Source organism: Leucoraja erinacea, chromosome 18 (genome assembly GCF_028641065.1).
Source record: "Leucoraja erinacea ecotype New England chromosome 18, Leri_hhj_1, whole genome shotgun sequence".
In the NCBI taxonomy this organism is placed as follows: domain Eukaryota; kingdom Metazoa; phylum Chordata; class Chondrichthyes; order Rajiformes; family Rajidae; genus Leucoraja; species Leucoraja erinaceus.
Window position 1 is genome coordinate 12,023,901 of NC_073394.1, and position 22,395 is coordinate 12,046,295.

The 22,395-nt window shown below is 45.6% G+C and overlaps 1 protein-coding gene across 7 annotated transcripts in view; it reads right to left on the reverse strand.

Annotated features, from left to right (window-relative positions):
- Positions 1-22,395, reverse strand: part of tead1b (TEA domain family member 1b) — a 175,511-nt gene that overhangs the window by 44,224 nt on the left and 108,892 nt on the right. The gene's annotated exons all lie outside the window — the stretch shown is intronic.

A 22,395-nucleotide genomic window follows, 5' to 3' on the forward strand; every position in this document is an offset into this window, starting at 1 on the left:
GCTTCTAGCAAGCCAACGGCCATCCACACTTCAGTAGAAGTTGCGATCATTGTCGTACATAGCATCGTAAGGAATTCCCGTCGGAAACCAGCGCCACTGCGTCGCTAATGTTTTCAACCATGATGAAATGAAGTTAACAAATGCCAACACCTGACACTGCGACAAAGGAAACGTGATCTGTTTACGCTGACTACATAATCCTGCCGGGCGCTGTGCTCCAGGAGCGTGTGTGGTTACAGCTGGCAACAGGTCAGGCTAAATGTCAATAAAATATAAATTCCACTCAACCATACCGTTGAAGGAAGACATATTATGAAGTTTCATTCCTCCCTCCACAATAGGTTTATCCTCACTCCCACAATGAAGGTGTATTATTGGAGAAGGGTCCACAGAGGAAGACCCCCCCCAAAACCAACTATCGTATCTGTTTTCACCGCCACAACTTGTGTTCCACACACCCACCATCCTGCATAAAAAAATCTTGCCCCCCCCCCCCTTTAAACTTTCCTTCTCTCACCTTAAAGCGCATCGGCCAAATTTCTGGCACCAAGTGTGTTTCTGCAGTGATCTGAAGTAATCTCCACAGAAACTAGATCTATATGTTTAATGAAAGTGATTTTAAATCACTCTGCTGCACTGTCTTTAATTGGTTAGCACAGGCCTCTTGATTACTGTGTGCAATCAGATTCCATCAGGGGTACAGGCACCCTTACCGTTTAAGGGATCGATAGGAGGTACTGCCTCAAAAAGGTAGGCAATATCAAAGAGCAACACCTCCTTGGCCATGCTCTCGTCTCGTTGCTATTAATAGGAAGAAGGTGCAGGAGCCTGAAAATCATGACCACCAGGTTCTAGAACAGCTTCTTCCCAGCAACCATGAGGCCCTTCAGCAACTATGATTCTATGGACATTACAGACTTTGATTTTGCACTATTATGGTTATTAAATTTATTATTGTATATTTCTCTGTGTGTTGGTGCGTTCATGGGCCTGTAAAGCTGAAGCAAGTAGGAACTTCTTTACTCCATTGGAGGTACAAATGAAAATTAAACACTCATGACTCCCTTGACTCGTTTCCCCACACCTATTAATCAGAGTGTAATACCTGCACAAGTAAAACTGAAGTACAAGCATGCCACTACTAAAAGGTTGCTCAGAAGTAGGGAAGTTGGCATCAAACAAAATAATGGCATCATAGAAACATAGAAAATAGGTGCAGGAGTAGGCCATTCAGCCCTTCGAGCCTGCACCGCCATTCGATATGATCATGGCTGATCATCCAACTCAGTATCCCATCCCTGTCTTCTCTCCATACCCCCTGATCCCTTTAGCCACAAGGGATCAGGGGGTATCACATCTAACTCCCTCTTAAATATAGCCAATGAACTGGCCTCAACTACCTTCTGTGGCAGAGAATTCCACAGATTCACCACTCTCTGTGTGAAAAATGATCCTAGGGCATTTTTCACTCTTAAGTACACCCAATGACTTCACCCAATTGTCAGGCATCTTTTGAACAATGTGGGGAATTACCTAGATATGTCCTGATGGGAGAATTGTGTGCATACCTTGTTAGGGGGGTTGAGGGAGAAGGGGTGGGGGGCGAAGAGAGACAGAGAAAACAGAAGGGGGTATTTATTACTTGAAATTGGTGAATTCAATGTTCTAAGCTACCCAAGGGGAATGCAAGGTGCTGTTCTTTCAGTTTACATGGGGGTTCATTCTGACAATAAAGGACAGAAAGTTTGGTGTGAGAATAGGAGTTAAGGGGAGCAGCAACCAGGAGATACAGTGGATTTTCACAGACAAACGTTCTTCCATAGACTAACATTCTTCCAACAGAAAAACTGATTCCAGGGATCAATTTTCAGCACATCCCGAAGCACTTTAATGGCATTGGTCTTCCAATTAGTTAGTAAGGGTATCAAGGGTTATGGGTGAAGGCAGGAGAATGAGATTGAGGCAAAGATAGATCAGCCATGATTGAATGGGGGAGTAGACTTGATGGGCCGAGTGGCCTAATTCTTCTCCTATCCCTTTTGAACATGTGATGTTCTCACCTTCAGCAGATCCTTCTAACTGAATATTACTCTGAGAACAGGAATGCATTTGTCATAACATAGTCGCATTTTAAGTTACAGCTGGAGACCATTTTGCCAGATGAAACAGCTGAAAATTAAAATTGAGGACTTTTAATTATACATTTTTGATTGGAAGATTGTTAACCATAATGCTATTAACTTTATACCAACGTTAATTAAAAAGGCTGCTTCACAACAAAGTGAAATACAACACGGAAAGAACTTGCAACACTCCTATGCCTCTGCTCTGTTCAAAGTGCTTCATGGCCAACTTTAAAACCATGGTTAGTTGGAAAAGCAACAGCCAATTTGTACAGAAAATGTTTCCAAACAGCAAATATGATTCCACGGCCAGATCATCTGATTTTAAGCTATTCACTTTGGGTAAATATCAGAGAGGATAACATCCTAGTCTTCCTGGAAATAATCCCATTGTTTTTTCTTTTGCATTCGGAAGAGTTATAGAGTTGTACTGTACGGAAACAGGCCCTATGATCTACAACCAAATTGGCATTCTAGGATGATCCTATTTGCCTGCATTTGGCCTGTAGTCCTCTAAACCGGTTCTATACATATATTGTCCAAATGTTTTTTGAAAGTCATAATTGTATTCGCTTCTATGACTTCTACTAACAGTTCATTCCAGATACAGACTACCCATTGAGTGAAAAATTTGCCCGAGGTCCTTCTTACATCTCTCTCCTCCCATCTTAAGCCTTTGCACTCTACTTCTAGAATCTACTACCATGGGAAAAAGACTATGAGTGCTCATATAATCAATGCCCCAGGTGATCTTGTACACCACAACAAGGCCATTCCTCAGACTCCCACTGGAAATAATGCCATGGATTTAATTTTGCATTCAGTAGAGTTACAGTTGTACAGGCCCTTCAGCCCATCTTGTCCCAGCCTATCCAAGCCCTCCCTATATCTCAAGCCTGCATGCTCAATTGACATCCTGGTGAATGTTAGGTGACTGGTGTAAGACAAAGTGCTGGAGTAACTCAGCGGGTCGGGCAGCATCCCTGGGGAACATGGATAGATGACATTTTGGCTTGGGATCCTTTTCAGTCTGAAGAAGTCACTCCAGCACTTTGTGTCTTTTTTTGTAAAGCAACATCTGCAGCTTATTGTTTGGCTTTCTGGTAATGGTGGTCGGGATTTAACCTTCTCAAAGGCAAAGTTTCCAACTGTGCGAGAATCCTTCAGTATGGCATTGGGAAAGTCAGTCTAAATTAGATGCTCAATTCCCTGATGTGAGACCAAAAACAACACCTTTTCAGCTCAGAATTGAGAACACCCGTTACTGAGCTATTGCAGACATGCCAGATACAACCTAGAAAATAGAAACAATGTGACCTAGAAATGTAGGGCATTGACTGCACACAACGCACCGCAGATTAGTTTAGAAGGCACGTGTGTGAAAGATCATTAATTATCCACAAATGATTGTTCAGAGTGTTTAGGAGTTGGAAGCTTAAGAGGATATTGACAGAATTTCTGTGTTCTGGAACTCTTACCAACCTCTCAGATGCTCCGTAGAAAGCGTGCCATCGCACTGCATCACCACTTGCGCAAGACCTCCCCTCTGATTTGTTCTGAGCTTCTCAATACCTCTAGCTTCCCTTTCCTCTGACTCTGTCTGAAGAATGGTCTCGACCTGAAACATCACCTATTCCTTGTCTCCAGAGATGCTGCATGACTCGCTGAGTTACTGCAGCATTTTGTGTCTACCTTCCCAACTTCTATACTCAAGTTGGGACTTGATGAAGGCCAATACCGAAAGCCTCACTAATCATCCTGTATACCAGTGACACCACTTTCAAAATGAAATGAAATGAAATGATTCAATTTATTGTCATTGTCAGTGTACAGTACAGAGACAACGAAATGCATTTTTAGCATCTCCCTTGAAAGGGAGACACAGGGCGTCGCGGTGTGCCCGTGCCTGCCGCCGTAACATTCCATTACAGGCAAAGGTGGGTGAAGTTTCTTACCCAAGGACACAACGACAGTATGCACTCCAAGCGGGATTTGAACCGGCTACCTTCCGGTCGCCAGCCGAACTCTTAGCCCATTGTGCTATCTGTCGTCCTATTGTGCTATCTGTCGTTCAAGGTACTATTTACCTGCACTCCCAGGTCCCTCCTGCTCTACAACACGTCCCAGGGCCCTGCCATTCACTGTTGTCCAGTGGTTTCCATTCCAATGGGCCATTTGACCTAAAAGCATCAACACCAATTTGCACTAGTGGACCTTTTAACATTGCCACACATCCCAGGATATTTTATCGGAACAATTATAAAACCGTAATGTTTCATTGAGCCGCATGTGGAGATGTTCGGTCGTAGGTAGATGACATTTCGTATTAGAACCCTTCTTCAGACAGTCACAGGGGTTCAGACCAAAAACATCATCCTTCAATTTCCCCCTGTGGATGGCCTGCTGAGTTCCTGCAACTGTACAGTGGACTCACAATGGACACACTTATTTTCCAGATTTCTCCCACCTACTCCAGTCAATCTGAAGGATTCCAATCCAAAATACCATCCATCCATTCCTTTCACAAGTAATTTCAGCACCTTATATTTTGCAACTCCAGTCTCTTTTGTCTCCAGCATCCACAGGCATTTTAACAGGATTTTTTTTAACATTAGATCCCAATACCTAGAAAAAGGAGACCGAATGGACCTGCTATTTAATAAGATAATGGCTGGCCTGACTGTTGGCCTCAACTTTCCTGCCCATTCGTCATAATTCTGAATCCCCTTGTAGTCCAAGAGTCTATCTCAACCTTGAATAAAATGACCTCAAGCAACACAACAGTCACTTGGAATAGTGCATTGGGCTGCAACCCAAGATGTGTTTGCATTCAAGTCTTCAGAGTGACGTGCCTCCACACCCTTTGATTCAGCCATGACTTTAGCAGGGCTGACAACCCAGGGACTTAACCACATACAATACCAGCTGATTGAAGAATGAGATACCACAACACCTTCCAAACTTCTGTGTTAGTCACTTCCCAACAGCCACTGCATTTAGAATCTAGTACTGGGAAAGAGTGTATAGATTGGAGAATAATACCATATTACACACCTCATCCCTCGCATCACGATCAAATATTTTGTCTACTTTGGGTCAATTTAAAGATCCATAAAAATGTAATTTCTACCAATTCTGACCCGAAACAATATTTATCCATGTCCCTTCAGAAATGCAGCCTGACCCGCTGAGTTCCTCCAGCACTTTGTTCTGCTCACTATTCCAGCATCTGCAGTTCACTGTGTCGCTAGATACTACCTTATTGTGTTTTACACGTCTACAGGAAGTAATAACATGCAGGGAGGCGTGAGATCCATCAGTAAGGTTAATACTTCCCTTTAACCTCTGTCCGATTTAGTATTTTATGGCCAGTAATTGTAGAATAATCAATAGATACATGCTCCGACAACACATTGTAGAGTAAAAGGAGACAAATTAGTCCTACTGTCAATCGGGAGGCATAAATTAAATCCTTCACATAAATAAGGCTGTTATTAAAACTACCCCTTCACCCATTTTCATTCAGTGAGTTAAGAGATGGATGTCAGTCAAACTGCACAGAAACAGGCCATTTGGCCCAACTAACCCAAAGCTAGTCCCATATCCCTCTAAATCTTTTGTTGCATGCTAACTGTCAGCAGTCTTTCTGCTGACTGGATAGCATGCAGCAAAAGCTTTTCACTGCACCTGGGTGCACATGATAATAACCTAAACTTTCCTATGTACTTGTCCAAATGTCTTTTAAATGTTATTGAAGCTGCCTCAACTACTTCCTCTGGCAGCTCGTTCCACATACCCACCACCCTGTGTGAGTAAATAACTTGCTCGTCAGGTTCCTATTAAATGTTTCCCCTCTCTCACCTTAAACCTATTCTTGATTCTCCCACCATGGGGGAAAAAGACTCTGTGCAAGTTTAAAGGCAGCGCTAGAAAGGGGCTACAGCAAACCACATGTCAAACCTTCAGGATTTCTGGATAGCTGAACAGCAGGTTATTAAAGTTTTGCTGCCAATGCAAAAATCAGCAACTTATTTCCATGTCAGGCACTTTCCAGTTAGGAGGGAAGTCTACAGCTGTTTCCTATTAAATCTCAGTTTCTTAGTAAATCTCTCCACTCTCACCTTAAACCTATACCCGTTAGTTCTTGAACTCTGGGAAAAAGGCCTCTGTGCAAGTTTAAAGGGAGCGTGGAGAACATGGCCTGGGCGGGTTTGAGAAAGAGTGCGGGTAACAGGACCTCTGAGAGTTTAGAGGCAGGAGGGACAATGGGGCCACAGTAAGTTTAAAGGCAGCACGGGAGCATGGGCTAAAGGTACATGTCAAACCATCAGAATTACTGAATAGTTGGATGGCAGGTTATTGAAACTTTGCTGAATGGGCAAAAATCTGCAACTTGTTTCCAAGTCGGGCAGTTCCTAGTTAGTTCTTGATTAGTACGGGTGTAAGAGGTTATGGGGAGAAGGCAGGTGAATGGAGTTAGAAGGAAGAGCTAGGTCAGCCATTATTGAATGGCGTAGACTTGATGGGCCAAATGGCCTAATTATACTCCTATCACTTATGTTCTTTTGAGGGAGATTGACAGCTGGTGATGTTTCCCCTGTGGCTGTTGCCTTGCTCTTCTTGGTGGCAGTTGGACTGGGTATGGGGGTACAGGGTATAAGGGGCGCTGGGTATAAGGGGGGGTATGGGGGCACTGGGTATGGGGGGTACAGGGTATGGGGGTACAGGGTATAAGGGACGCTGGGTATGGGGGGGTACTGGTATAAGGGCACTGGGTATGGGGGCACTGTGTATGGGGGCACTGGGTATATGGGGGCACTGGGTATAAGGGGACGCTGGGGTATGGGGGTACAGGGTATGGGGGTACAGGGTATGGGGGGGGGGCGCTGGGTATAGGGGTATGGGTATGGGGGTACTGGGTATGGGGGGGTACAGGGTATGGGGGTACAGGGTATGGGGGTATGGGGGCACTGGGTATGGGGGGCACTGGGTATGGGGGGTACTGGGTATAAGGGACGCTGGGTATGGGGGTACAGGGTATGGGGGTACAGGGTATGGGGGTACTGGGGGTATGGGGGTACACTGGGTATGGGGGCACTGTGTATGGGGGGTACTGGGTATGGGGGTACAGGGTATGGGGGGTACAGGGTACAGGGTATGGGGGTACAGGGTATGGGGGTACTGGGTATGGGGGGGTATGGGGGTATGGGGGGTATGGGGGTGGGTAGGGGGGTATGGGTATGGGGGTACTGGGTATGGGGGGTACAGGGTATGGGGGTACAGGGTATGGGGGTACTGGGTATGGGGGTACTGGGTATGGGGGTACAGGGTATGGGGGTACAGGGTATGGGGGGGCACTGGGTATGGGGGGTACTGGGTATGGGGGTACAGGGTATGGGGGTACAGGGTATGGGGGTACTGGGTATGGGGGTACAGGGTATGGGGGTACAGGGTATGGGGGCGTTGGGTATGGGGGCACTGGGTATGGGGTACTGGGTACTGGTATGGGGGTACAGGGTATGGGGGGTACTGGGTATGGGGGTACAGGGTATGGGGGGTACAGGGTATATGGGGGGTACTGGGTATGGGGGTACAGGGTATGGGGGTACTGTGTATGGGGGTACAGGGTATGGGGGGCACTGGGTATGGGGGTACTGGGTATGGGGGGGGTATGGGGGTATGGGGGTACTGGGTATGGGGTACAGGGTATGGGGGGGGGTACTGGGTATGGGGGTACTGTGGTATGGGGGTACTGGGTATGGGGGCACTGGGTATGGGGGTACTGGGTATGGGGGTACAGGGGTGGGGGGGGTACAGGGTATGGGTATGGGGTACAGGGTATGGGGGCGCTATGGGGTGGGTATGGGGGTACAGGGTATGGGGGTACAGGGTATGGGGGTACAGGGTATGGGGGGTACAGGGTATGGGGGTGCTGGGTATGGGGGTACTGGGTATGGGGGTACAGGGTATGGGGGGTACAGGGGTATGGGGGTACAGGGTATGGGGGTACTGGGTATGGGGGTACTGGGTATAAGGGACGCTGGGTATGGGGGCACTGGGTTCTGGATTCCAGTCCTCCTCAACCCCTCCCTGTAAGAACGAGTTCTACATTCTCAATGACTTATGTATAACTTTTCCTGAAGTCCCACTGATTTCATTATTGAAGATAAACACAAAATGCTGGAGTAACTCAGCAGAACAGGCAGCATCTCAGGAAATAAGGAACAAGTGACATTTCAGGGCGAGAGGGTCTCGACCCGAAATATCAACCATTCCTTCTATCCAGAGATGCTGCCTGTTCTGCTGAGTTACTCCAGCATTTTGTGTCTATCAGTGTAAACCAGCATCTGCAGTTCATTCCAACTGATTTCATTAGTGTTTTAATTTTGCTTGTGATTCCCCCAGTTCTTGCACATGTAAGACTCTGAAACTGGTGGAGCAGAGATATTGAAAATTGAGCATAAGAGTGATTCAAAAACAGAAATGGGAATGGTAATATTTTTAAATGTTACAATTTTTTGCACTATTATGGTCTAGTAACATAGTTTTACTGAGTATTACTTTAATGTATTATTGTATATTCATTGTGTGGTTGAATTAATAGGCCTGTTAAGCCATAGAAAGTAAGAATTTCATTGTTTCGTTGTCTGTACATGTGACAAACACTTTTGACCAGTTTTCTTTTTGTCACCGTGTCAATAGTTTATACACTAGACTGATGTATAGCCACTAACAGCACCCAGTGAGGTGACTTACTTATGTGTACCAACATCTTTTTATATACAAAAACAGCTCTTGAATCTGGAAAGTTATGACATTACCAGTGAGGACAAGGCCAGTATTGATCAGGAAAGGAAGAGGTGTTTGCCTGCAGTTCGGATGGGGTGTGAAGGAGGCTCTCAACCCGAAACATCATCTATTCCTTTTCTTCAGAGGTGCTGCCTGACCCGCTGCCTATCTGCCGAGACACTATGTGGCTACCAGTTTGGACACAACCATAGTGTTTCTGATGACCTCTGGTTAATGTAAAGTGGGGACGGGCAGTCTGCAAGAACTGAAATCGTGAAGTGTGCACTTTCCTCATTCTTCTTACAAAAGCTTGTAATGAATCGGGCTTTGTGCTCACTTATAAAAAAAAACCAGGAAACTACACGTTTTCCAATCCCAACTGAATTCAACCACATTAGCACCTTTGAGTAAATGCATAAACCTAACATGTAGCTCAGCAAGGAAGCTGGAAGTGTTTGAACGGATACATTACGGTGCAAATACAATTTCTGACGCTCATTGTAAAAAAAAATTCCCCCTCCGAATCGACAATGGTGCTTTCCTTTTCATTAATAATGCATTGTCAAAGCTTTTAAGGATATTCAGGCAGGCAGGTGTCCGCAAGGGGTGCGGAGGGAGTTATGCGCGGTACACTGCTTGCGGGCGAGCGGTGGGGTGGGTTGACTGTACGGAGTACAGCATAAATGCACGGGATCACGAGAGGAGGGCAACTTAACCAGCGTCGGGGGCGGGGGCTGGCGTTCGGTCCCAGTCCATTCTCCCGGCATGCTTGCATTGTAATCTCTACCACAGGAGCCGTGGCATTTTCAATAACAAACAATGTATACACACCACCAGAATAAAGGCGTGCAGCCTAGCAGATCAAAGCCCATAAATGGCCAGCTGTAAGTACCGCTTGCTCCTGAATAATTCATTTCTATTCACAAGGTTTTTTTAAAAAAAACACTCAGCGGGACTTGGAACTCATCCTCCCCTCCCTCCCCACCCACACTCTGCTCAGCTACAAACTTTAAAAAGAAAGCTCTCTCTCTCTCCAGCATGCAGAAGAATGGAAGCCATTTGGCCCACCATATCCATGCTGACTTCTTTGAAAGAATTATCTGATTAACCTCAATCTCTATTCTAACCTTTCCCAATGGCCCTTTGAGTTTATCCTTCAAAGTTGGCAATGATTGACCTCAAGGACGGCATAATGGCGCAGCGGTAGAGATGTTGCCTTACAGCGCCAGGGACCAGATTCCATCCTGACTACGTGTACTGTCTTTGACGGAGTTAATACATTCTCCCTATGACCTCCATGGGTTTTCATGGGGACATAACCTTGCCGTGACTTAGAGAAACAGCATGGAAACAGGCCCTTCAGCCCACCGAATCTGTGCAGACCAACGATCGCCCACACATTAGTTCTATCCTACACACTAGGGACAATTTACAGAAGCCAATTAACCTACAAACCTGCATATCTTTGGAATGTGGGAAGAATAACTCTGTGAATGGATTGTGGGAAGAAAACGTACAGTTTGTACATTCACACGGAGAATGTACAAACTACATACAGACAGCAACTATGCTCAGGATCGAACCCAGACTCTGGCACTGTAAGGCAGCAATACTGCTATGTTACTATGCTGCCCCACTTCTCTGCCCACTCACTCATCATAGGTATATGGTCAGAGGGGAAAATTGTAAATAGGAACAGCAGGGGCAACTTTGTCACACAGAGGATGGTGGGTATGTGGAGCAAGCTGCCAAACGATTTGGTAGAGCTGGGCACTATAATAGTACTTTAATATGTGGATAGGCAAGGTTTTGAGGAAGTGGGTCCATAGGACCATCTTAGATGGGGCATCTTGGTTAGCAGGAACACGCTGGGCTGAAGGCTGGGCCCGTGTTGCATGACTCTATGACTGCTGTAAATGATCCAATCAAGTCATACACATGTAATACATATAGAGCAAAATGAAAGAAAAAAAACAATGCAGAATGCAGTTTGAGAGCTTTGTATCGATACAGTTACAGACAAAAGGTCCAAGGCCCACAATGAGCAAGGCCCACAATGAGGTAAATGGAACCGTTCAGAAGTCTGATAACAGAAAGGAAAATGCTGTTCCTGTTCCTGGTAGTACATGCTTTCAAGCTTTTGTGTCTTCTATTCAAATATGTTTCATACCTCTTTCAAACCTTCCCTTTACTTTCTCTGCTCTGTACAGCTAAAGACCTTCATCGCCGACACCATTCTTGTGAGTCTTTGTGCATTATTGGCCGAGAGAAGTTAGTAGCTTTGATCAATGTTACTGAAGGTATCCTTACTGCTTTGGTAAAGGCCATAGAAATAAAATTAAATAAAGAGTACATTAAGAATGTAGCTATAGGAAGAGCTCCATTCAAACATTCAATATCATGGCTAATGCTGTTTCTAACTCCACTTTCTCACCCGTTTGCTATTTCCTTCAATTCCCCTCGCCGTTGGAAAATCTATTGAATGCGGGCGGCCTTGAACATCCATTTCACAGATTCTGATAACTTCATTCTTTGTTGAAACTTCTATACAAATCACATTCGCACGTACAGACTCAGAAGCATCGAATATTATTCACAAACCTTGCAGCGGGAGAAAATTGCTGCCTGCCCACTGTGCAGCTAATTGGAGTCAAATTAACATGTAAATTGTTGCACAACACAGTTCCTGCTCTCCGCGCAAGGTGAGGGTATCACTTTTCACCAGTGCTATTTTGGGGGGCGGTGTGGTCGGTGAGCTGCAGTCGGGGGGTCTTATCCCGTGGATCCAATTTACTCCTCATCACATTAACAAGCTAGAATTTTCATTATTATCATTCCTCCTGCTGATTCATGAGTTAATGTTGAAAATTATCCATCACGACAAAGAATAATTTGCATTTGCAGAGTGCGTTTCGTGACTTTCATAGGGCTATACAGCACAAGAACAGGCCATTCAGTCCATGCATACTGGGCTGGTCCCATTCTACTTTGTGTGACATGTATTCCTCTAAAGCCTCCCTATCCATATCTGTCCTCATGCCTGTTAAAAGTCATGATTGGATCCATTTCTACAGGTTCTCTGTCATCTCATTCCAGATACGGGCTACCATCCAAGTGCAAAGGTTGCCTCTCCCCCCCTCTTAAATTTCTCCCCTCACACCATTGCAAACCTGTCCCACAGTACGAGTTCATTCCAAGAGCTCTCCCGAGTTTGCCCTGATTCGAACTCTGAGATTTATGGTAATGGCCACTCGTCGGTACTCAGGGCTCTCATGGACATTTTTCAACATGTTGAAAAATCTTCACGAGGCTTCCCATGCTTACCTGCCGTTAGTGAGTCTTCCCGAGTACCTGTCGTTAGCGGTAGGTACTTGAGGAGACACCGCGCGTCAATACGTTGTTACGCGTGTCACCACTGCTTCACACGCGACTTTTTTTGGTGAGCGGGTACGTCAGTCAATGATGCCGACAGTCGCTGAAAAAATCACCAAGTGGGACAGGCCCTTAAGTTCTCCCCGTGACCACGTGGGTTTTCTCCGGGTGCTCCGGTTTCCTCCCACATTCCAATGGCATGTAAAGACTAAATTGTACCCTCGTGTGTAGGACAGCGCGAGTGTACAGGGTGATCGCTGGTCGGTTCGGACTTGGTGGGATAAAGGGCTTGGTTCCACGCTGTATCTCTTGACTAAACTAAACAATAAGACTAAAGGAACAGGAAGACACCATTCAACCTCTGGTAAATATGCTCCCATTCTAACATCTCAACAGCTCTGGTTCCATTGCCCTTACCCCCACTTTGCTTACAACAATCCAACCAAGATCTGCACCCCCCCCCCCCCCCCCCCCCCCCAAACTCTTTGGGGGAAAACAGTGCTTCTTCAGCCCTCAAGCTAAAATTCTGTTGGACATTCCTCACTCAATGAAGAGGGACTGCCAATAGTTATAATTCCAAAGGAAAACATTGGAAGGGATTTGAAGTTTCCAAGTTAAAAACAAGGGACGCATCAATGAAATGGAATTTGATCAAATCTATCACCATTAAGCTGTGCCGACAATGTCTGAAGAAGGGTTCTGACCTGAAACGTCACCAATCCTTTTTCCTCCAAAAATGCTGCCTGACCCACTGAGGTCCAGTATTTTGTGCCAATCATCATTCTTAAAGTCTAGAATATAAAGCTAGTTCACCAAATGTCCATTCTCCTTTGCAAGGGCAGTGGTGCAGACACATGAAAGGGTTTGCAGAATCTGAAACCTTCCAAACTTCAGGCAGAATTCCTCAACCAGACTGTATAATCCAAACACATGGCTAGGATTTACTTTTAGTAAATATTCCAAAATGTAATAGCTAATGTGTATATAATTAACACAGCGCACTTCTGAAGGATTGACGATCAGCCAGGTTTGCAAACTCAGGCACTTCACAGCTGGGCAGACACACAGACCGTCAGAAAGAGACTTTAAAGCTGGACGGATACACACACGACAACACACACGAACAAGATAACATTTTTTAAATCAAAATTCAACAGACAGTGTTAGAAATTTAGGTCAATGGCCCTTCATCAGAATCTGTTCTGTTCTAATGAAGAATCATCGACCCAGAACATTAACTCCATCTGAAAAAGGCTCTCGGCCTGAAACATCACCCATTTCTTCTCTCCAGAGATGCTGCCTGTCGTGCTGAGTTATTCTAGCCTCTTGTGTCTTTCTTTAATGTAAACCAGCATCTGCAGTTCCTTCCTACACAGACTCCATTCATCTCCCCACAGATACTTCCCGACCTGCTGACTATTACTTCCAGCACTTAGTTTTCATTTAAGATTTATAATATTTTTGATTATGGATCGGAAGGGCTTTGAGGGGTATGGGCCAAAAGCAGGCAATGGGACCACTTGGTAAGCCAACAAGAGATTTATTTGCCCAGAGTAGGGGAATGGAGACCAAGAGGACATTGGTTTAAGGTTTAGGGGAAAATAATTAATGGGAACCTGAGTTGCTACACAAAGGGTGGTGGGTGTATGGAACAAGCTAACAGTGGAGGTAATTGAGGCAGGCATTATTGCAACGTTCAAGGTTTGAGGGCCAAAAGCAGACAGGTGAGATTAGTGTAGTGGGGGATGTTGGTCGGTGTGGGCAAGTTGGGCCTGTTTCCACATTGTACGACTATGAATCAGGTCAGCATGGACAAGGTGGGCTATTCTCTGCTGCATTGCTCTACGATTCTTTATGACTTCAGTTTGTATAAATGGTATCCATGTTAAACAGTTCACAGCTGGGCAGCAGATAAATGCGAGCATGTAATTCTCATTGCCAGCTGTGGGCACGTTCTCACTGCTGGAGCTAGCTGTCACCAAACTACATTGGACAGCATGAAGTAATCACTTAATGTCTGGCAAAAACACTACCTCTCCAACCTGTGGTCACCTGAACCTCAGGCGAGGAAATGTGCAGATAACTGCTTATGATTGCCTTTGCTTCTCATTGTGCAGGTATCCCATGATAAAATATAATGTACTGGATACATGGATAAAAAGAAGAGTACTTTAATAATGGCATCATACATCATTGAATGATTCGCTCCACTCTGCCCGAGCTGCGGCTTTAAGGGAGTTCTGTATTAAACTCCATTTTTTTTGCCCTCCTTCCAGAGATCTGAATGTTCTCTCCTTCAAGTATTAACACTGTTCCTTCTGTGACTCACGCTGTCAAATCTCTGGGCTCCAGAATAAATGAGCTCTCCTATAACCTCCGCCAACACAAGATTTCTGAGCCTTGTCAGTTCTGGCCTTTTCATGCGTTCATATGTTATACGTACAGAATTAAGCCATTCGGCACATCCATCAATTCTACTCCGGCATTCAATCATAGCTGATCTATATTTCCCCCTCAACCCCATTCTTCTGCCCTCCCCATAACCCCTGACACCAGTACTAATCAAGAATTTATCAATCTCTGCCTTAAAAAAAAATCCATTGGCTTGGCCTCCACAGCCTTCCGTGGCAATGAATTCCACAGATTCACCATCCCCTGACTAAAGAAATTCCTCCTCGTCTCCTTTCTAAAGGAATGTCCTTTTATTCTGAGGATATGGACTGGTCCTTAACTCTCCCACTAGTGGAAACATCCTCTCCATATCCACTCTATCCAGGCTTTTCACTATTCAATAGGTTTCAATGAGGTCTCCCCTCCCTCATCACTCTACATTTGGGGTGCAGTGCTGGTAGAATGGTTAAATCTCCAGGCTAGTAATTGTGAGGCCAGGACTACAAGCCCATCACTATAACTGTAGCATTGAAATAGCGTTTCTATTCAAGATCCAAAATCCTCATCAAGCCATCCCTTACATTTCTACTTGTAGTCAAAAGGTCTACTGGGTCATACAGCATGGAGACAGGCCCTTCAGCCCAACCCGTCCATGCCGACCAAGGTATACCATCTAAGCTTGACCCATTTACCCACATTTGACCAACTTCACGCAAAATCTTTCCTATCCATGTACCTGTCCAAAGGTCTATTAAATGTTGGTATTAGGCCTGCCTCAACTACTTCCTCTAACTACTTTCAAACAATGACACAACTTCGTCCACTGACATGAACAAGACCCAATAACCCTGTATCACAAAGTGCAGCATTTTCACTATTTAGTTCATTCAATGCCAGCTCTACCAGGAAGTGTCATGGGCTGACTGGCCATCTTCTGTGTCATGTCTACAGAGGAGGACATGTCACATATCCTAGAAATTGACCTACAAACAAAGGAGACGACAGAGAGAGGTAAACATTGCCATGTGCATCACAAGTACTATCCGCCCCACCATCAAAGGGATCCAAAGGAGACTCTGCCCTAAAAAGGCAGCCAATATCATCAAAGACACGCATCAGCCTGGCCAAGCTCTCATCTCGCTGTTACCACCAGGAGGGTGGTACAGAAGCATGAATAAACCAGGTTCAAGAACAGCTTCTTACCAGCAACTATCAGGCTCTTGGACACTACACAAAACTAACCTCAGCAACTATAATATTCCACGGACCGTGTCTTTGGTTGCACTACGACGTCAGTTTTGCAGCATTATGGTTACGATAATATTTGTTATTAATTGATGGTATTCTTGATTATTAGGCATTTATCTGTGTGTTATTGTGTTTATGGACCAGTTAAGTTGCAGCAAGTCTTCCCTCTGTTATTCTGTTGCCGGTACACATGACAATTAGACACTTTTGACGTCTACCTCCTGCAAACTGGATCACTAGCACTTGATGCTACCTCGACAACACAACACTATCTATGCAGTTCCTTCCTACACATTTTGTCTGCTTCACTGCAAAGTCTCCTCAATGTATGCCTACTTTGAAGTCGTTCTCCTCCTCTCTCCGACGAGAGTTCTGCGACATCCTACTCTCGGACCGAAGAAGGGTCTGGACCCGAAATGTCATCTATTCCCTTTCCACAGAGATGCTGCCTGACCTGCTGAGTTGCTCCAGCTCTCTGTGACCATCTATGCCCCACCTCTTATGACAATTAACTTCAACCTGAACTTGGTACTTCACATCATCTGAAACTCATTCTTTCTGTGGGCAGACACTGCTGTGCACAGTGTGAGGAGAAAGACAGAACAGTGCCAGAGAAAGATTGAAAAATTAACAGCAAGCGAGAAACAAAGCGAGAAGAGAAATAAATAAATGCTGGGACACGTATTTAACAATATTTAGCTAATTCAGTCCAGAGGCTGCGATTGTGAGCTGAACAGTAACTTATTCATTTACTACAAAAAAAACCAGGAGAGCAGCTGGAAGAACTCAGCAGCATATTCATTTGCTTGGCTTCTCTCTTCCAGGGCAGCAAGATTGCAGGGGATTTACTTCAGCGGGTCAGTGTCATTCATCATCGTTGAAAACATTAGCGACGCAGTGGTGCTGGTTTCCAATGGGAACGGTGACGGACGCACCACACATCTCTGTCCTCCAGTTCCTGCGGACTTCCGCCGCTGGAAGTATAGGATATTGGTGTGCGTGCTTCATCACCATTCCCTACAATGCTATGTACGACAGTGATCGAAACTTCTACTGAAGTGTGGATGGCCGTTGGCTCGCTAGGAGCTCATCTGCCCTTTTGGTCCTGCTGGGGGTCCACAGCCCCCTCCTCACCTGGCAAACCAGGTGGGGGAGACGGTTTAGTTGCCGACTATCTGACCATGCAGCAGGTAGCACGGGGTTACATGGTACCCATGGCGGGGATAAACTAGCAATCTGAGCAATGCTGTGCAGGAGATCAGTCCTGGATTTAGACAATCGACTGAAAATCTATTAACAAATCTCCCTGAGAGTTTGCAGCCATTTCCTTTAAGGCATGGTGATGGCTTATCAATTTCGCACAATCAACAAAGGTGGCACGGAGGCGCAGCGGTAGAGTTGCTGCCTCACAGTGCCGGAGGCCCGGGTTCGATCCTGACCATGGGTCTGTCTGTAAGGAGTTTGTAAATTCTCTCTGTGACTGTGTGGGTTTTCTCCAGATGCTGTGGTTTCCTCCTATATTCCAAAGACATGCAGGATTGACCTCTGTAAATTGTAAGTTAAGTGTAGGTTAATTGTAAACCGTTGCTGGTGTGCAGGGAGCAGTGAGTGAGTGGGATAATATAGAACTGGTGTGAATAGTGACCAATGGTCATCGTGGACTCAGTGGGCTGAAGCAATAGACAATAGGTGCAGGAGTAGGCCATTCAGCCCATCGAGCCAGCACCACCATTCAATGTGATCATCCCCAATCAGTACCCCGTTCCTGCCTTCTCCCCATATCACCTGACTCCGCTATTTAAGAGCCCTATCTAGCTCTCTCTTGAAAGCATCCAGAGAACCTGCCTCCACCGTCCGAGAGAGGCAGAGAATTCCACTGACTCACCACTCTCTGTGAGAAAAAGTGTTTCCTCGTCTCCGTTCTAAATGGCTTACTCATTATTCTTAAACAGTGGCCCCTGGTTCTGGACTCCCCCAACATCGGGAACATGTTTCCTGCCTCTAGCGTGTCCAAACCCTTAACAATCTTATATGGTTCAAAGAGATTCCCTCTCATCCTTCTAAACTCCAGAGTGTACAAGTCCAGCCGCTCCATTCTCTCAGCATATGACCGTCCCGCCATCCCGGGAATTAACCTTGTAAACCTTGGAAGCGTCGGTTTCCATCCTGTATCTATAAACTAAACAGCATTTGGATAATGGTGAAGGCAATCTGTTGACAGCAACAAGATTTGGTCCAAACAGAAAGGGAACAGGTCAGTGGTGGTTTTAAAAGCAGGAAGAGGTTGGGGTTAAACTGGTGGGATTCCAGGAGAAGGAGGGTGTGTGTCAGAGGGCAGGGTGCAAGGGTTGGTCACCATGGGCCAGGAGTCGGGTGATGACTGTGGCTATGGGTGGGAGGGAGTAACAGATGAGAGGAGAAGCTTAATATACTTAATTATTAATGCTTAATCGGGTGGGGGGGGAGACAGCAGTTCACACATTTCATGTTTAGTTTAGCGAGAGATACAAGATGGAAACGGGCCCTTCAGCCCATCGAGTCCACACTAACCATTGGTCACTCATTCTCCCCAGTTCTATGTTACCTCACTTTCTCATCTACTCCCTCGACATTAAGAAGCCGATTAACTTACAAACCTGCACGTCTTTGCGATGCGGGAGGAAACCAGTGAGGGGATGTGGGCAAAAGATGTTGACGCAGATTTGCACAGGTCACAAACTAATGGATAATTCTCTGAAAGGCAAAGTAAGGCACGGCAGGCCGTTCCCCGCTTTATCCATTATGTGCTGTCCAGGCGTCTCGGGTAGAGAGTCTGGTCTCCACACAAATCCTCTCCGAGCGTGGACAATGGGCAAGCTGTCCTTCCAGCCGCGATGAATGACTGCAGAGACTCAGGCCCAGATTTACATCACAATGGACAGTAATCAGCAGCGTGGAGCCATGCCGTCAGAGGGGCAGCGCAAGGCTGCCATGACCACCGTGTGTTAATCCTGTGTAGAGGCAGCAGAAATTGCCGTGATCATTGCATGTTACTCCCATGTACAGAAGCAGCGTGACCATCACATGTACTCCCATGATTCAAAATCTACTGTAGGGTCGTCTCCCTCCAACGTCGCCGGTGATCAACACTGTGCACAAGTGGGAGTGGGAGGGGATGGGGAGGGAGGACGAGGGGAATGGAGGGGGAGAGAGACGAGGGGAGAGGGAAGAGAGGAGAGAGGAGAAGGAGGGGGGGGGGGGGGGGGGGGAAGAGAGGCGAGGGGAAAGAGGAGAGAGGCCAAAGGGAGAGGGGGGGGGGGGGGGAGAGGTGAGGGGAGGGGGGGGGGCGGGAGAGTGGCGAGGAGAGGGCTATTTTTAAATCTAGTCATTGCTTGGAATCTGCAAAGCCAAACCGATTCAACTTCTAAGCAACTCCTGGGTTAGAGATAGATGGGGCAGATCAGCAACAATTGCTATTTTCCTGCAGGCCAATACAGATTTGGTGTTTTAAGTTTATTCTTTGAATTAATTGCCAAAAAAAAGGGGCCTCGGTAGAACAAAGCATCTAGTTTTCAAGGGAAATAACCATTGCAATGTTCTCCAGCAGCGATGGCAATGCAGCTTTGATCAGTGGTCAGTTGGGCATAGAGTAAGAATTGTATCACAAGGAAACTGGCCCTTCGGCTCACCTTGTCCATGCTGAGCAAGGTGGCATACTGGAGTACTCCCAATGCATGCATTTTCCCCATATCCCTCTGAACCACTAATATCCATATATCTGTCCAGATGTCTGTCAAAAGTCTTAATTGTTTCCGCTTCTCGTTTCACTGGCTGCTCTTTCCGGATGCGGACCTCCCTCTGAGTGAAAAAGTTCCTTCTGAAGTCCCTCTAAAGTCTTGACCCCTCACCTTCGGTCTATGCCCTAGTTTCAGAATCCTCTGCACGGTGAAGCAGACTGGAAACGTTGACTTTATCCATGCCCCTCGTGATCTTGTACATTAAGGTCACCCCTCATTCTCTTACGCTCCAAAGAAAAAAGTCTCAACCTAAAATGTTTCTTTCTCCCCGTCACTCAAGCCTACAAACTCAGGTAACATCCTGGTGAGTCTCTTCTGCGCCCTTTCCAACTTAGTGGCACCCTAACTAGGTGATGAGAACTGCACACAATACTCCCTCCAAGTGTGGTCTCATCAATGATCTGCACAAGCTTAAAGCATCTAACTAAGTCAGGGAGGTATGCAGGATATATTTATTCCTCCACGCTACCAGACTATACAAGAAAAAAAGTCTCATTTTTGTCTACATAAGTACAATTTCAGTAATTTGAAAGAAAGGTCACTGTCAAATCGACAGAATAAATCATCATCTAAATTTGTTATATTCGGGTTGACAGGAGAGTTTTCAGCTCATATGAGTGGTGTAAACAGCTGCCTTGAGTTTCATTATGAAACATGTGCAGCACAGTGAATCAACACATAAGTAAAAAGTTGTACAACACTGGCATTCGATTTCCTCATTTAAAAAACTTAAATATATGCTGTTGGTGTTAATGTATTTAAAAACCATTTACCCACTGGATAAAGTGAACGCTCAGACTTTTCCCCAAGGGTAGAGGATTCTAAAACTAGAGGGCCTAGGTTAAAGATGAGAGGGGAAAGATTTAAGAGGAACCTCAGGGGCAACCTTTACACTCAGAGTCTAGTACGTAACTGGAATTAGCTGCAAGAAGAAGCCATAGAAACGGATACAATCACCACTTTTAAAAGACTGATATATGGATAAGAAGGGTTTAAAGGGCCATGGAAGGCACAAGTGTTTGAGTAGCTCAGCAGGTCAGGTAGCATCTCTGGAGAACATGGATAGGCAACGTTTTTGTACGGGACACTTCTCCAGACCGAAGGGATATGGGTTCTTGGTTCTTGGTCCTCCAAAATATTCCAAATGGAATTTAAACTGGAGGTGGTGAAGGGAGGGCTTAAGCCAGAAAGGGTTATTGGGAAGAAAGAGCTACTTTGAATTTAGTTGCATCTGGTTGGGTAACTATAGTTGGGTGGAGATTATTCCATGCTTTAATTGTGCGGGGGAAGAACAAATTGCTGGATACATCTGTCTTTGTAGCTGGGATCACAAATTGGATCGAATGCCCACGTCAAATGTAGGCACAAGCCCAGAATGCCAACTTGTCAGCATGGACCAATTCTCTAAAAAATCCCTACGATTCTCTCCCTTCATTTAAGGTGCCGTTTTCAACGAGTCGATCAGCTTTTTCAATTTGCATTCGTGTCCATTCTGGAGCTGGACATCATTTCTGCCTGTCAGTGCCTCATAGTGCAGAAATCAAAGCTCATAGAGTAATTTTATTAACTCTAATTCCATAGGCATTTGGTGAGGGTTGTACAGGGTGGTTCAGAACCTGCTGGTTGAAAGGAAGAAGCTGTACTTGAACCCAGAGAGCAACAGCCCTCAATCTTTTGTAGGAGAATCTAGAGCTAGGAATGTCTGTTTAATGATTAGGTTTAAGACAAGAGATGAGTGGGAATTTTCTCTCAAGGTGGTCATGGAGCTTTGGAACATTCTTCCTCAAAGGACAGGAGGAGCAGCATCTCAAATACCTCGGGCAGAGGTAGTTAGATTCTTGAGCAAAACACAAATTGCCGAAGGAATCCAGTGAGTCAGGCAGCATCCGTGAAGGATGGACTGATGATGCCTCAGTTAGGGGCCCTAAATGATAAGGAAGTGAAAGGTTACTGGGGGTCTGCTGGAATGTAGCGTTGGGGTTATGATCCGATCGAAATGGTGCGGCTTTGTTGGAAGGGCCGAATGGCCTATTCTGACTCCAAATGTCATACCTCCACATCCCTGCATCCACCTATTACTTGTGTAGGAAGGAACTACAGGTGCTGGTCTAAACCGAAGATAGACACAAAATGCTGGAATAACTCAGCGGGGCTGGCAGCATCTCTGTATAGGAGGAATGAGTCTGAAGAATATCAATATCAATCAATCAATATCAGTTTTATTCGTCACTTGCATATAAAGTGCAAGTGAAATTAATTTGCCAGCAGTGGTACAATGAAAAAAGAACACACAAAAACACAATAAAAATTTAACACAATAAAAATTTAACACAAACATCCACCACAGCATTCATCACTGTGATGGAAGGCACAAACATTGGGCAGAAGGGTCTCGAACCGAAACGTCACCCATTCCTTCTATCCAGAGATGCTGCCTGTCCCGCTGAGTTACTCCAGCATTTAGTGTCTATCTACCACCTATTACTTGCTAGGTTTTGTCCGACCCCCACGTCTCTTTTCCAGCTTTCACCCCCGAATTGGCCTGATCCGAAACATCATCCGTCAATTCCTTTCCACAGATGCTGCCTGACCTGCTGAGTTACTCCAGCACTTTGTGTTTTGTTCAAGATTCCAGCATCTGCAGTTCCTTGTGTCCAGTAATAGCCATCCCCATGTGTAATACATCTGGTATGTTT